A 7609-nucleotide genomic window follows, 5' to 3' on the forward strand; every position below is an offset into this window, starting at 1 on the left:
TAAGTTGAAATGAGTTTAAAAGCTTTTTCTCATAATTTAACTGCGTGCATTCAGCCACGAGAGGAATGTCATTGCGCTGAAATAAAACTTCTCTTTCCGCAGATATTTCTTCACATTGAAAATACTTGTAGGATGTTTGTCATTCATTGAGTAATTTCCCAATTAACAGAAACTGCTGTATCCCCACAAACGTTGCTCAGAGTTGAATTTCCTTATTACCCTCTTGTGCCACAACAAACTAAAACTGCTCCAGGTGAGGCTTGAACTCACAACCTTGGCATTGCACACACCTTAATACTGTCTTATAAGTACCATGCGCTGGCCAATTGCGCCACTGGAGCAGGATGTTTCTGTGCAGCTCTGTATTTCGAATTATAACTCAATGTTTGGAAAATTGCCTGCAAACTGGGATATGATTGTCGTCATTCGTGGTTCCTAAGTTGTTCGATGAACTTGCGTAATTACACAGAGCTAAACTGCAATGAAATGTGCATTTTCAACATTTTCATCCACTGTCCCGTGAGCCCTTGATGATTTCACTCTGTAGAAATCTGTCAATTGTGGTCTTGAACACACTCAATAACTGACTTCCACAGTCTCTGGGGCATCAACTTTCAAAACTTCACTTCACTCAGAGTTCTCTCCCCGCAGTCTACTGTTTGGGGTGTGTTCCTGTTGTGGGAAATTAACTTCACCGTGTCCCTAGTGCTGCTCCTGGCATGCCCTCTGGCACTGCCCTCTTTTTGCACTTGCTCAAGTGTTGCCCTGATCGTGTCATGGTTCCGTGTCACAACGCTCAGGAAAAGAACACAGAGCAATGCCCAGTAAGATACAATTTGTTGGTAAAAAGCAGTTCATGTGGCTTCCTGCGTTGCTTAGTTCATTCGTGAGTTTTACATCATTTAGAGTTTTGAAACTGTGCACCTTCAACAAAGGTGCGGTTCATTAATATCTATCCTGAGGAGAGGTTGGTGTCAATACTGACTCTGTGCACTCTCCTCGAGTCAGGGAAGCAATTCCTCGCAGATAATGTTACATCCACAAAATTCTTCACAGAATTCGATTCAGCAACAATTCATTAACTTCGTATGCAAAATTCACACAACTGACAGGACAGACGCACCGTCATCAATATTCACCATTACTTCATTCAAGGACGCTTTCGAAGACTTTCATGAAGAGTGAATGCATAAGAATGGAACACAAAGACAAATTAAATTTCACATTTAAAACTGTAAAGTGAGAAGAGGCCAGAACTGGATTTAGAATATCAGAATATCATGGTTAGCACCACATTCAAAGCTCCTTCCCAAAAATTGAGTAATCTGCCCCTGAAGCTCCAACATCTCCAATGGCAACTTGTTCCATGTGACCAGTTGGAAACCTATGTGGAGGAGCATGCTCTCTGATAGAATGTCTGTGAGCATCCTCAATTGTCTGACCTAATGCTACCACAGGAGCTGTCCATCCCAGTTGTGAGAGCAGTGGGGTAAATGTGAAGGACTTGATATTCAGTGTTGTTGATTCACCATACTCAACAACATGAGGATGTGAACAGGAAGGTAATAGAGAAATACGCAACCATTGGCAGGCAAATGGGATCAGTTCAGTTCAGAATGGTGGTTGGCACAGACCTACATTACATTGTTTTATGTTCCACGTTATTGTTGACAATTCTCTGCCTGAAACAAAACTGAAAGATGGAAACAGTAAGAGGCCTTTCAACCCGACTCCACTGACTCACCGTTTCTTAACATCTTAGTTGATCGAAAACTTCAATGGATTTTCCTATCCCATCCTCCCATGTTACTTTGAGAATCTGGATTTATAGATCTCTAAATATATTCAAGGTGACAAATCATATGTATAACGGGAATGTTATGTTGCATTTCCCTGTCAACTATGCAGGTTTGTGCACGTGAAGTTGTCTAAGGTCGAACTATTCTCTGAAAACGTGTGTGGGATGGTGATGAACGCCCGCTGGTCAGCAGCAGGGACTGGAATTCCGGATGACAGGAAGTGCTGATGAAGCAGTTTCCACAGAACACCATTGATTCGTTTGGAACCTGAAATGAAAGTCGACTCCGGGAGGCTTCTGAACCCTCACGACCTTCAAATCGCAAATGTTTAGCAATCAACTGCCCTGCCCATTACTACAAGAGCCATCCTCAAGCTGCCCTTGGCTTGTTGTGTTCGCGTCTTTCATCAAGCATCTGTCTCACTGTCGGTTTAGTAAGGACTGTTTGAAGTATTATATAGAACTTTGTGTTAGTTTGAAATACTCATCAACAATCCCACTGTATAAACCTGTGCTTCCGATATTTCGTCTCTTTTTTACCCGTATCATTTTTTCGTTCCATGTATGTTCATCGGCGCACAGTTTGGGAGGATTAATGGGAGGAAAAGTCATGTTCCTTCTGATGGTCCGAATTCAACTTACATTTTAATAGATGTCAGACATCAAGTTCCAATTTTTGATTTTGACTTTACCACAAAATCAACCGATTAAGAATCGCAAGGGAGATAAACTGACAAGAATTGGATTCCAGATTCACTTAAAATAAATATTGTCAGACATAATGACGATTGGCAGGAGCAAAATAGCTGGGAATAGCGAAGAGAGTGGGAGTCGAACCCACGCGTGCAGAGCACAAATGACTAGCAGTCCAGTGCCTTAACCTCTCAGCCATCTCGTCACATGAGTGAAGAAGATGACATGTGATCTTATTAAGACCTCATGTTTAACTCACTGAAGTAAATTATGTTGAGCAGCTGATATTTCTCCCTTGTGATTGTGAAATGATATACAGCGGGGCATGATTTCCAAAGTATGGTCCGAATTCTGGTCCACACCCATTGCGACACACTGCTCTCATAAGTTGAACACAAATGAAGAGATTTCTCAATGACATGATTAAGTGGTGTATGGGGAATGGGTCTGGGTGACATGCTCTGAGGGCCGGTCTGGACCTGTTGGGCCAAAGGACCTGTTTCTACACTGTCGGGATTATATCATTCTATGATCTATTGAATTGAATTTGACAAAGAATTGAAGCCGATTGAGTGAAAAGCCTGGTGACAGCGGGGATGTGACATTTTCTGTGAGGAATTGTTTTTCAGATTCAAGAAAAGTACACTCTGCTGTTCCCAGAAGTGAGTACTGGGACCAACTCTCTTTTCAACAGATATTACTGGCTTGTACCTGTTTAAAGAGTGAACAATTTCATAATGCTAAATGAGGCAAATCTGACAAATAAGCTGCACAATGCAGAAACTGGTTTTTTGCCATGATGTGCGTTGCGCTGAACATTGCTCTCTTGTCATTTTCCTGAGCCTGACGCTTCAAGAATCACTGGCCTGTGCTAATGGGAGCTGCCCTGGGTGATTCTTGTTGTCACAACATCGGCATTGAACACACCTCCATGAGCATGCTTTCTGGAATTTAAATTGATCCCTCATTGTCTTCGTTTCGCACATTTTACGTGGAAATGGAACACTACAGTTAATGCAGTGACTCGGATTCGATCAAGAGCTGCTGCAGCCGTATCATACAATAAGGACCACTATACGGCCACAACGCCTCACAACGCCCTCAGGGAACAGGAAATAAGCGCAGTGCTGTAGAGTGTGACAGGAGCAGCACCAGGCACACGACAGGAATACTTCCCAAAGAACGGACTGAAGTGAGGGACACACAAAGGGAAGAATCTTTGGAATTCTGATCCTCGGAAGTTGTAAATGCTAAGTATTAAATTTGTAAAAGGCTGTCATTGATAGATTTTAACAGACTTTTTAAAAAGAAAATCAAAATCTCAGCGAATAGTGTAGGAAATTTGATATTGACTTCGGAGGCCATCCAAGATCTCATTGAACTGTGAGGTGGGCTAGAAGTGCTGAGTGGCCGCATCATACTCCTATTGCTTACAGTATAAAATGAAGACTTTATGCATTATATTCACATGGTGAATGTGATTCATGTTCATGTGGATTTTATTTTTTTTTGCTGGAGTGCATTTTTGGGTATATTTTTCAATGAGCATTTGAGTTTAACAACAGTTGTACCGGCAGTTTCCTCAGACAAGGAAGTGACTAAAGCTGCAGACAACCATGTAATCCCAGTTACCAGGCCTGGAATCAGAGAAACACAATGCCCCACTGTTTCATATGTTTGAGTAAATCTGATTCTAACCCTTAATCCCAACCCCTGCATTTGCCTGATAAACGCTAAGCCACTTATTTTTTTCACAGAATCATTGTCAATCTCCCTTTAACATATTCACGGCCACCGCAGGAGATATTGTGGCGTTTTCCCAAGACTGGATAAAATGGAATGGTATGCTTGGTGAGGCTGGGATTGTTCTCCTGGGACTAAGGAGGCTGGAGATGGCGAGATTTATGAACACACAATAACATTTATAAACATTCAATATTCCTAGGGACCCTGAAAGAGTAGAAATGGACAGGCGGTTTGCCTCAGTGTGAGCGTCGAGGGCCAAAGGACACAATCTCAGAACAAGGCGTTGCCCATTTAATTCTCTCTCTGAATTGTTGAGTATTTTCAAGCTGATCTAGACAGATGTTTAATCAGTAAGAAGATCAGGGGTTATTCACGTGGGGTAGGAGAATGATGTTGAAGATTATCAGAGCAGCCATGACACCATTGAATAGCGGAAAGACTTGATGGGCCGACTGGCTTATTTCTGTTTCTGCATCGTTTGGCCTACGGTCCCATTGATTGAAAAATTTAAAATTATGAGGGAGTTGGATAAAGTAGCAGAAAAGGTCTATTTATTTGATTAGACAGATCAGTAACAAGCTTCATTAGCCGATGAAGAACAAATGTGCTGTGACCTGGAGGCAACAAATGGCACTCTACACACCACAGATTGAAGAAATAACAGGAGGGAACATTGTGTTCCTTTTTGCTATTACAGTTTAATGCGCAATTTGAACATATCAAAGTGATAGGTTGCAATTCTTGATTTGGACTTTACAATCCAAGAATCTCTGCTGACATAAACTGATGAGAATTGGGCGTCAAGTCCAACTTGTGCAAATGTGTGAGATACGAAGAAGAATGACAACTGCAAGAATAACCTGAAACACCAACGACAGTGAGATTCAAACCCATGTAGGCAGTGCACAGTGGAATAGCAACCCATTGACTTAAATGCTCGGTCATGTCCTCACACACAGAAAACAGTTGATATGTGATATCATCAAGATCTCATGGGAGGAAGATGGAGGATGAGAAATTTCCTCATCGGAATCGAATCCATACCATTACGTTTCTGATTTTAGGGGAAGGATAAAATCAGTAAAATCTGAGAAAATACCACACTTTTTTGAAACAGCAGTTGTGATTGCTTCATTCTGATTGCGAATTGTGTTATAATGAACCAAACAAGTAATTTTGTCACATTCCCACCCACATCATCATTTCTTCAGTTGGTTTCTCCCTCACGCCTTGGATCCAATTCCAGCCCTTTCACTACCCTCGCTCTGCACTTGTTTCCCACCTGAGGCAATCCGTACTATTCCAATTGGATGGAGAGGTCATCAGCTGGAAGATTAATGTCAACCTTATCCCACAAACACCGGTCGAATTGTTTTATTTTTCATTAGAAGCCCTGCCCACTGTGACCACTCTCACAGCAGTAACACGGAGTCATTCCTGTCTGGAACGTAAACCCAGGGCACAGTGAAGAAAGCACCTTCCCCTAAGCACATGCCCAACCAGAAATGGGGATGGCAATGTGTGCACAGAGCTATTCTGTGGCTCCAGTGACACAATCGGTGAGTGTGCATCCCTTCTCTGACGGCACAGAGGTGCGTGAAATGCTGAGGCTGTGATCTCCAACCTAACCTATTGCAGCTTTTATTGACAGTTACTGGGGATTATTGGGACATCAGGCTGCGGGAAATATCACACACAATGTAAATGTTGCAAACACACGCCTATCCAAACTTTTCCCTTTCACTCAATCCCTTTCTCACCAGGGCTGACACTGGTGTGCTGGTCAGAATGGCCTTCTCCTTTTCTCTCTTACCCTGGATTGATCTGAACAGTGAAAAATATTCTGTACAATGGAGCAATGCAGCAGGGAGACAGCAGTGTATTGGCGATATGTCTCCTAGTTATCCCTGGGAACTGAGACACGGCAGCTGCTGCAGTTTAAATTCAATGAATACAGTCTGGAACGTTAACTGAATTTCAGAAACAAAGACCATGGCTGTAACTTTCTAAAATCTCATTCATTCATGTCCCTTCAGGAGTGAAGGCGTTCACCAGTCTGGAGCACAAGTGACCCCAGATCCACAACAATGTGGTTGACCCCTAACTGCCCTCTGACATCAGTTCAAGGTAAATTATGGACGAACAACAAATGCTGTCCTGAGTAGCAATACCCACAACCAATGGGAGAATAAGGAAGAATAAAAACACATTCACAACTGGGAAAATTGGGCCTTCTGTCTGCATTGACTCAAATTCACCTCATCACCCAATCTGGATAGAGACAAAGACACCCACAACACAGAGAAACCAGGGAAATGTGCGGACCGAGGGATGGATTCAATTACCCACCGAGGTGGAAACTCATTTACTCAGTCACACTGGGAGAGGTTGTTCACCAGTCCCATATGTGGTAAAGGATCACTCAGAAAAACAAACTCCAGAGACACTCACAAATTCACATTTGTTTATATTCTGTTATTATAGCTGCTGCGAATCCCCAACTAAGAATGAACTATATCTCGATGCTTGTTTGCAGTAAATTCTGAGGGTTACTCATGCTGAAATGTTATCTTTGATTGCTGTCCGCAGATGCTGCAAGTTCTATTGACCCTTTTGCAGCAATTTCTGCTTTGTTATTTGTTTTTGATTGACATCAACTGCAGTCCTTTCAGTTTTTATGCAGTGCACTTCCACTTTTTTCTGATCGATAATTATCAATAAAACCTATTTGTAGGATCTATAATTTAGAAGTTTGTAGATAACATGCAATAAACAATCATGTCTTTGACCATGAGGAAGAAAACCATGGACTGCAGGGAGGCAGCAATCAGGTGGAAAGAAAAAAAAAGTGAATAGAATTCAACCAGAAAAGAGAATGATAATAAATTCAGGGAGCGTGAACAATGAAAAATGAGAGTACTGAGCAGCATAGAAGATCAAAGACACCTTACAGTGGGCTTTTACAGATGCCTGAAGGTGTTTGGGCAGGGAGATTGGATGACCGCGAGGGTTTTGGGAAGCATTCTATTCTTAACCACAGGCTGGTATATAAGACCAGGAGATGCTGCTGGAGCTTCACCAAACAGCAATTTAGAGAAGAGCTAGAGGACTGAGTACATGTCTGGTCACTGAATTAATCAACTGATTTTTTTTAAAAAGGAATAACAAAAGATGTACAGCAAACAAGTGCTTTTTGGCCCATCAATTTCACTGCACCACTCAGTGAGATCATTGCTGATATAGATTCTGATCCCCTGGGTATGCATCTTAGCGGGGAACGAGCAGATGCTGAGATTTCACTGCATCTTCTAATGTTGTCCTTCCAGGTGACACAGTTACAAGGCTTGAAAGGTGGTCTCAATTGGGAGGGGG

At 42.2% G+C, this 7609-nt stretch overlaps 1 non-coding gene across 1 annotated transcript; it reads right to left on the reverse strand.

Moving 5' to 3' along the window:
• Nucleotides 1-245: 245 nt before the first annotated feature.
• Nucleotides 246-341, reverse strand: trnai-uau (transfer RNA isoleucine (anticodon UAU)). The gene is made up of 2 exons: nucleotides 304-341; nucleotides 246-281 (listed from the first exon to the last, which is right to left on the reverse strand). It is a non-coding gene; the product is annotated as a tRNA-Ile (tRNA).
• Between the last annotated feature and the right edge of the window lie 7268 nt (nucleotides 342-7609).

Source organism: Stegostoma tigrinum, unplaced genomic scaffold (genome assembly GCF_030684315.1).
Source record: "Stegostoma tigrinum isolate sSteTig4 unplaced genomic scaffold, sSteTig4.hap1 scaffold_86, whole genome shotgun sequence".
Taxonomy (NCBI): Eukaryota; Metazoa; Chordata; class Chondrichthyes; order Orectolobiformes; family Stegostomatidae; genus Stegostoma; species Stegostoma tigrinum.